Source organism: Electrophorus electricus, chromosome 10 (assembly GCF_041902795.1).
Source record: "Electrophorus electricus isolate QZ-2024a chromosome 10, ASM4190279v1, whole genome shotgun sequence".
In the NCBI taxonomy this organism is placed as follows: Eukaryota; Metazoa; Chordata; class Actinopteri; order Gymnotiformes; family Gymnotidae; genus Electrophorus; species Electrophorus electricus.
Window position 1 is genome coordinate 9,550,578 of NC_137506.1, and position 9,787 is coordinate 9,560,364.

Sequence of the window (9,787 nt, forward strand, 5' to 3'; positions counted from 1 at the left end):
CTGCACTGGCTTTCTAAAAGGAGATGGCAGATGGCACTATCAATTAGCTTCACTCAAAAATGGGAGAAAACAAGGAATGCGGCATGTTATGCGCTCGTGCACATAGTTCGGTCACACGTCTCCGCTATGGTCTTCCAACGTACACTGCCCTTGATATGAGGCAATATGGCCACCTACTGTAAGCTCAACCTTGGGTCACGATATCATGCAGAGCCTTCATAATACCCTATGCTTCTGTGCATGTGCTAGTCAGATTCAAGCTCAAATATCGTCTCTCTCAGCTAGCACAGCCCGGCCTCATCTGTCTACAAAACTTCCAAGAGGTCTCCGGTACACTAGACAAATGTTGCTGTTTTGTATTCACAGAGAACATTTATCCAAGTATGTGTACAGGTCAAAAAGTTGGGATGTGGCTGGGAGGCAGGAATCCATCTGCCTCTGAGATTGATGTGTGAGTTGGGGAGGGGAGTGCAGTGGCTAGAACACTAAACTTGGCGAGGTTTTACCACAGGCACACAGAGGAGCCTGCAGCATACAGTGGGAGGTGCTGCGCTGCGGCGGCGGACATTAGCTGCTGGTGGGCAGGATGAGAGAGCAAACTGGGGGTGGAGGAGGGTGGGGGGAGCCAGGCAGAGACTGTGGGGGCAGGATGCGTGCAGACGCATGTCACATGCTGCAGGAATCTGGACCATGTTGCTGACAAGTTCATTGAATGTTTTGAAGCCAACTACAGCACATGCATGTCTGTGTTGTATCTGGGCTTGGTGTAGTAGGGTCAAGAAATACTTATTTTTAGCTGAAGATGTCTATCAATAGCAACACACTTAACTGCAGATAAGCATATTTACTGCTAAACTTTGGCTGACATCTCAAGTGAGGCGCACTTCATACATAATGAATGCAAGAGTTAATTTACTGTCTTGTGCAGTTCAATATAACAAGCTCATGGTTCATTGCAGGTGGAGCCACCATCCTTGTTGATTAAAAACCTTAAGAAGCAGAAGCAACAGTCCTATTCCAAGCTAGAGAAAAAAGGCACAGGACTCTCACACAGCAGACTCTGAAATGGAGGATCTCTCACATTAAGGTATGGCTATGCAGCCTTGAATTTTTACCTCCAGACATTCTTGTGCGGTTCCTAGATTTTTCCCACATTCCAGTCCTTTTCTCAAGTACACTTTAAATAGAAAATAAAGATATAGACGCAGTAATTAATTGAAGAGAATAGCCGGTGCCATCTTTATTCTGAGCTCAATGTTGCATACAGACGAGGTATTGTCCACAGAATGTCTAACAGTCTCAGGTGGGTTCAATCTTTATACATTTTCATCAAGTTACAAAACCATTTTTTATTAAAATTGTATCTTTAGGTGGTATCCTGGTCTCAATCCCGGACTTGCCACAGAGGCCATATTTGTTCATTCTCACTTCCTGCTTACTTCCGAAGCCTAATTTGGTCTTTTACAATTCCTGCCATCATATTACATTAATAATTTCATTTTATTACCTCACTTGAGTACACCTCTGGCTGGATATTGAACCACTTGGTTGTAATCCTAAATGAATCATGAATGATGCAATCAAAGGATCACTGCTTGAAGCCAAGCAAAAAAGTTAGATTTTTCACATTCACAGACATGAAGAACCAGCAGGACGAATCAAGACTCATGTGAACTGTGTGGGAAAGTAGACTTTGCACATACTGTAGAACAAAACCGCTTTGATGAAGTTGTAAGCAAAGAGGTATTAAGAACATAAGCCTGTGTAAATCCTGATAAGCAATTGTAGTTCAGAAGTGTTTGAATATGTGTATTGTTTGTTTGTATTTTCACAGGCCAAAAACAAGTACTGATTAGTAAGATTTACTACCTCCCAGTACACCATTTTTTTTTACGGCCTGAGTAGATGTTGATGGAAGTCAAAAGGCCAACAGAAGCGACAGCCATCTGGTGGTTGCTTCCAGACTACCAGATCAGCTTGATATTCTCTATTGCCTCTCTCTGGCAGAATACCCACCAGATCATTCCACATTTGCATAGTTTTGGTGATGCTCTTTGCTTTGGCTTCAATGTCACTTTGGTGGGCTTCTTTGGGTGGGATGATTCCCCCGCTGAGAGTGTGCGGGCTGTTGTGGAGAGAGGATGTGTCTCCAGAGTCACATCCAGACCCACATATGGCCACCGCAACCAGAAAAGCACAGGTGAGGAAGGCAAGGCTTCTGAGAGCTACCAGCCAAGCAGGTGTGGACAGAAAAGAGGTGCTCTGTAGCAAAGAGAAAGGAAGCTGATTGCTTGGTATGTAAAAGGAGAGAAACCTGGAAGCTGGTGTGGATAGTATGAAACCCACCAAAAATGAAAACAACAGCTTCATTTGGAAAAAAAAACAAAAAACCCAACAAAATGCAGCAAGAGAGAACAGGTCTTTGCTTATCTTAGATAAATCAGAGTTTGATATAATCAATGCTTAAAAAAGCATGGTAGCCAGGAACAAAAAAGTAACCAAAAGTATTCAAGGTAAAATGTGCAGTGTATTGGCTCAGTCATTTCAACTGTTCCCCATTTTTTTTATATCAATTTTCATCTCTGACAAGGAAGATGTGGAGGGGAACCTGGGAGCCTGTTGGACAGGGTAATGAACTGGATTGCAGGCTCAAACACTGTATGCACTCATATGCACTTGAAGGACAGTGTTCACTACCAGTTCCGTGTACGCCTTTTTTTCTATCGTCACTTTGTATCAACCGGGAAGGAGCAACTGTCATTCACACCCAACAGAAATGCAGCTAGTTGTGACCTTGAGAATTCTTGGCTATGGAATCACCAAAAAGTATCTTAAGCACTTCAGCACCATTGTAAGAAACCATTGACAATAATTACTCACCTTAATGAATGCTTTGTCCGCATCTTGGCTGCATCTGAGCTGGTGGTTGAAAAGCAGGGCCCACAGCTGTCGGTTCTGGTGCTGGATGTCACACTGCTCAGCGGTCTGACAGGCACGCACAACTCGTAGGTCTGTTCAAGGTGGCGCTTGTACATCTCAATTTCCATCGTAATTGTCCTGTACAACCATTAAAAATTTGACAGAAGTTAAAAAAACAGCAGAACGGTTTGTTACAACTGGAAAAAAATAAATAAGAAAAGATTGTTTGTTGTTGAACATGAAAGTCAGTGAGCCATGAGGATAAGCCCTCTTGTCCAAAGTTTTGATCAGCAGTTATGACCTCCTAACACTGCAATCAAAATGCACGGGCAAAAGATGCATTACTGAAAAAAAACACTCTGCAGATCTGGAATTCATGTCACCACAGTCAAGGTTGAAGGCTTTGTTCGGTGAAAAGAAAACAAATGCATCAAAGTTGGCGTTATACTCAGTAAGAACTCAGTACAGTAAGAAACTGCAAAATACTCAGAAAACTCTGTGCATGAGTCAGTGGCTCAATAGTCCAACTAAAATCAGCCAGGACCACAGTTTAGTTGGGCTAAACATCAGTCAACTAAATCCTTAGTCAGAGAATGATATTCTGTCTTTGCTGCTTACATGATCAGCTTCTTTTAAATAGCCATGTCAAATTAGTTATTTAGGAATAATATCAAACTACATGTGGGCCATCAGATCCTGTTTGCCCTTGAAGACCCACTCACAATCTCTGCCCAAGTCAGAGACTATTTACAGCTATGATCTTAATTCCAGCACTGGACATGCATTACCTTTCATAGTTTCACAACTCTGGCACTGCAATCAACCCTGCATATGTCTTAACTAAGAAGGCAACAGTTCAAATGGAAAACCTACTTCCTTTCTGGGAGTGAAGGAAGCCAGCTGCTTGATCTTCAGTGTCTGGTTGAGTCTTGGATGCATCAAGCACAGGGACACCAGCTGATACATGGTTGAGGTGCTCCATATATTGTGCAAGGATCGGTTCGTTATAATCACCATTCTGCATTTTTTTAACAGCAGCAACAACATAAAATGGTTCAGTTAAGGGTGCATCATTGGAAGACTTTCAATAAAATATGTCCTCACCATGTCTCAAATACAGCAATACCTCTTAGAAGCCATTGTACTGCACACAGAATGGACAGTCCCAGCAGTTTCTGTTCCCATATGGAACCTCAGTGTTTTGATTACAGAACCAGCAATTCACAATGAGATGAACTGGTTTCTTCCCATTGAATAGGGAGTTTATATATATATATATATATATATATATATATATATATATATATATATATATATATATATATATATAAATAATTGTGAGCAAGGAGCTTTCATTTTACAGCCTAAAAATGAAAGTGACAAATAAATGTATGTGACAAATAAACCAAACTTGAAACTTTATATAAATAGCTTCTTCATGTTAAATATACACAGTTAATCAGTTATTTAAAAAAAACACATTCTATTAATTAAGAATGTTTATGAAAGTTAATTTAATCTAACTAACAATAAATGAACAGTCGAATATTGTAGTTCAAACAGTCCGATAGCTGTAGTAATGGCTTACCTCATTTTGCTTATTTAGAGAGAACGATAAATTTGAAAACCCACAGGTTTGTGAATTTGGGTCTCTAAATCATACAAAAGTAGGTTTTCTATTTCTGAACAGTTAGCTAGCTAACAAACTACCAGCACCTAAACGATCAAAGTTGAAAGATGAACAATGAAATGGTTCCACAAGGAATGGTTTATAGCCCCGAGTTAGACACTCGCTGACCTCAACTATTAGCTAGCTAACTAGCTTATCGCTGTGATAAAGCGATACAATTTTTAACAATGAGGACATGAATAAAGTATCCTTTACAATTTTCACAATATTGTTAACGTAACTGTAATATCTGAAAACGGACCACACAGAAAGGTGTAAAAATGAACAACTGCAAACACCCCGTTCCTTATCTTACCTCGTTAGGTAGCTAAGATAGCTAACCTAGGTTAGACCCTTTAACCATTTAAAGGTCTGAAATGTCAAACTGCGTTTCCGTTAGGCAGATAAATAGTTTGACGCCGTTTGGTGAAACTTATGCAGCCATAAGAATGATTGGATCGCCGATACCTTTAGACATCATGGAATAAAAGAGGCTTATTTTAGCTGATGTGTCCGTGGAGTTGTTTGGGGGCAGCTATGAGCTGGAAGCTAAGCGTTGGTTCAGTGGCTTCTAGCATGGACTAGCTACGATCATAATTCTGCTACAAAATGTATAAACGAGGAAATAAACAATTATTTACAGTATTAAAAGCGTGATTTAATGGGATGAATAGTTAACTAGCTAACGTTAGCTATCCTAGCTTGATGGCTATCTTTGCTCACTAACGGTTACTGCATCTTAGGGCTAACTTTATGCTGCACTTCGCCCCCTAGCGGGCCCGCGGGAGAACCCACACTGGCATACTCAAATAAATCACTTTATAACATCCAATATTCTTAAAGTGCAGTACATTTTTCGAGATAACATTTCTTAGGAATAAAACAATTACCTGCTTACCGATTTTCAGATGTCTACATGCAGCCTAATTTGGTCTTTTACACTTCCTGCCATCATATTATTACATAAATAATTTCATTTTGTTACCTCAGTGTCAGGAATTCTGTCACTGAGCCACAGTTCTGTGAAAACTAAAGCACAACAGTCTCTACACTCGCGTTGGGTGCTATGCTAGAGTTCACCTGTTGACCAGGGAACAGACATTGGAGAGCAGGATGGACAGTAGAGTTGGTCTGCTAGGGTTAGCTTTTTTTTTTTTTTTTTTACAGTGGTAGCTCAGTGGTTAAGGTATCAGAAGGCTGCTGCTTCAAGCCCCCCCACTGCCAACTTACCACTGCTGGGCCCCTGAGTAAGGCTCTTAACCCTCAATTGCTCAAGTTGTACCCAGTCATAATTGTAAGTTGCTTTGGATAAAAATGTGTCAGCTAAATGCCATAAATGTAAATCCAGCATGAACTCATGCCCTCTATGGTTTGTTTTTATTCAGCAGTGACTCCTGTCTCTAGGGTTTCTGCGACCTTGAGTATGAGAGAAACATTTTATTTATATATATATATATATATATATATATATATATATATATATATATATATTACATCTATTGTTATTATTATTATTGTTAGATACTGGAGCCTTTCTGTCTTTAGGCACCCAACACAAGGTCTCTGCCTATCAGCCATGACATGGCGGCTTGACCACGAGCTGGTCGCCCGAGGTCTTCCACTCCTTCTTCTTGTCTCCTTTACCCCTCCCTTTCTCTTTCTCTCCCTGTCTCTCTTTAAGCATAGGAGTACCTCATGGCGGGTACGGGAACAGCTCGTGGGTCGTTCATGCAAAGAACATCTAATTTTTACTAACCTTGTCGCTTTCCTTTCTACGTAGACCCTTAGAACATACCTCACTTTTCCCATCATCCTGTAGATTTAGATAGTAGATATAGGACACATATATACTCTGTGCTTTCCTGAATAAAGTTGAATTCTCTTCATTCACTACCTTGGTGTCAGTGTCTCTTGACTTCCCCGGATCCGGCTACAGAGGACAGAGGGCAGAAGGTAACTTGGAGGAGATCGAACCTGAGGGACTGGTCACTTTGATCCAGTTTCTAACAATTATTATTACTAATATTATTATTATTATTATTATTATTATTATTATTATTATTATTATTATTATTATTATACATGGGCCTCCATATGTCAATGCTATTTTAAATCCCAAAACACTGCAATATTAATACTTTGTGATGTTGATATTGACAGCCAATGTCCAATTTAACAGGCTCCATTCCAGCACCTGTCAGTGTAACATCACCTGTCAGGACAAATGTTCTCTCATCTGTCCTCCCCTTCACCTCATTATAGTCATTTATGGCCATTCTTTAGTGAGACTGTATTTGAATCTATCAAGCCATATCTTATTTATGTGTTTTAAACTAGCTCTGAGCGCTGGCGACAGATTGAAATATGAAACACTTGCTCTTGTTTCACTGGCTGATATCACACACAACAGCTAACACACTAATCCAATAAAACTTAACAAAACCTCTTGATTCTCCTTCTGGTAATGTGCAAGCTACATTCTACTATTTACTTTATGCACCTACAGGATATGTTTTCATTTTTTTTTTTCCTGGATTGAGCGCAACTACACACCTTTTTTCTTTATGAATATAATTATCAAGGTTTATAGATCTTTTTGAAAATCTAACTATCAGACCATATCTTATTTATGTGTTTTACTATAATTATCACCCCATATCTTATTTATGTGTTTTAATATAATTATCAGACCATATCTTATTTATCTACGTGACAGTGGGGATCTTATGTGACAACATGAACAAATAGAGTAACATGGTTTTCTGTTTCTTGCCTTTAACAGATCTTAATTCCACTACTAATGATGTCATAGTGAAGTTTTCATTTATTAATCCCTCAGATTAGGAAATTGGCTCCTTTTACCCAGAGATGAAAACAGGGAAGGCACTTAGCCTTATAGGGCATTTTGGGGGCAATTATCAAATACAATAATTTATAGATACACAGTATTATATGCAAACTTTGAATAAATGGACAAACATTATGATCATTTGGTGAATTTAAAAGATTAATCTGATGTGGCACAGTTATAAGAATTCAAAATAAATGTAGCATAATGAAAATATTCTTGCATGAGACCCACTAACTCTTACAGCTGCTTTGAAAGACAAAAAACGTATTTATCTTCCACTCCACTCAAGGATGGCCACACTTGGACTTTCCCTTGGCACATTTAAAACATTGTGTGAGCCAGATAGCTTCTGTTTTCATTCATCCAATGCTCTGAGTAGTAGTGTTCCATGCATATGAGGTGCTTCAACACGTCCATGCGTGTTGTAAAGAAACACAGTGTAAGCAGTATTAATGAAAGTGCATCTCTACCTCAAACTCACCAGTGTAACAATTACAGTGTGTGAAATCTAATTTTAAATGGCGATCAGCCTTCTTAACAAATCTCCAATAACAAATAAGCAGAACTCACCTTGTTGAGTGTTTGTTTGTGTGTGTGTGTGTGTGTGTGTGTGTGTGTGTGTGTGTGTGTGTGTGTGTGTGTGTGTGCAGTTTTAAGCATAGCAAGGCACTTCAGGGTTGCCAGGTGGAGCCTTCCTGAAGACCCTGATACTGAAACAGCATTAAAAGCTGCAATGGCACTGTAGTGGTTTTTATCTGCACTTATACTGCTTTGAACTCTTGCACTCTTACATACAGTAAGTTTCTGTGTACCTGTGTACATTTCTGTGTACCTTTAGTAAATAAAGGGATTCTATTCTAATATTACAAATCACTATGTCCAGTGTTCTGATAAATGACATCTTCAAATGATCTTTGCTGTTTCTTTGCATTAAACTTTAAACCTGCCTTTTAATTATTCCATAATATTATACAGGATAGTTTTGACTATAAAGCTATTTTGAATCAAACTTAAATGAAAAAAAATGTAATAAATGGGTTGTTGTGTTTGCAGGTTTGATTCAACACAGGATCAGACAGGTTCCTATAAGTGGGAAAATTAAAAAAAATAAATAAATCTGCTGAAACTGAGTCTGCAACAAGCTATTCATCAGAGAGAGACTATTAACAGACCTATAAAGAAACTGATGTCATATGCATATGATGAACAAAATTTCCTGCTGGATTTGTACTCTCATGTGAAGGACTCTGAGACTCAAATAGGCAGGAGTGTCCTTCCAGCATTACAGCCAGTTTACCAGTCAGCATCTGCAGTCTGCTACATAGACCTCAGAGAGAAAGACCTCCCTCTTCCTAGAAGTGCTGAAACTCCAAACAGTGAAGAAATCAGTGGAGCTTAATGACTGGTCAGATGAAGAGAGTGAAGTGAGGAGTTTCCTTCAGTGTCTGCCATCTCCCAGCTGAGGTGAGTGTGAAGCTTTTATTAGTACTATAGGAGTTGTGTTTAACTTTGAAACTGATGGTGTCACAGCCATTTGTGGCCGAGAGTCTAGAAGAGCATAATTGGCTGTACTCTTAGGGAGAGAGGGAGGGGCATACGCTCTCTCCCCTGTCAATTACAGAGACACCGTGCAATCAAGGGCGTCTATAAGTTCACGCGTCAGAAGGGGGAGGAAAAGACTATTGTCTGAGTACTTAGAATAACATTCCGTATTTTTTGGAGAAAGTTTTCTACAGTGTTTTCATGTAGAGAGAGAAATGAGTGGTTAAAATGTCAGAAACATTAAGGAGACAAATGGGGAATACTATAACAGCTCTTTCCATGTGTTAGTGACACCAGCGTTCCCTCTTTTCCCAGATGGTAAAAAAGAGCCCTGACTCTTGCAAACTTCTTTTTTTTGTAGAACAAAGAGAAAGATGAATAACTCGCTTTATGGCCTTTTTCCACTCATGCATACCAATTCCAGTATGCATCCAAACATTGTCAGAATAGTAGGCGTGTAGACATTGAAAAATGGTTGGATCAGGTAACCTCTGCAGCTTTCTCCCTGATTGTCTAGTGGTTAGGATTCGGCGCTCTCACCGCCGCGGCCCGGGTTCGATTCCCGGTCAGGGAAAAACCTCTTTTTTTGCTCATATAAAATGACAGATTCTGCATTAAAACATAAAGTTTGTGGGAGTCGGAGTTGAACCGACAGCCTAAGGATGACAGTTTTAACTTCTACTCTACCAACTGAGCTATTGAAAGTGACGTGCAAGTAATCCCACATGTCCAAACACCAGTATGTTGGCAAGAAACACAGCCAGTTTTGGATGTTTCAATTGTTAAGTTCATTTAACACAAAGAAG

General features: G+C 39.5%; 1 non-coding gene across 1 annotated transcript; it reads left to right on the top strand.

The window, feature by feature from the left end:
- Positions 1-9,483: 9,483 nt before the first annotated feature.
- Positions 9,484-9,555, top strand: trnae-cuc (transfer RNA glutamic acid (anticodon CUC)). Its single transcript has one exon. It is a non-coding gene; the product is annotated as a tRNA-Glu (tRNA).
- Positions 9,556-9,787: the final 232 nt, after the last annotated feature.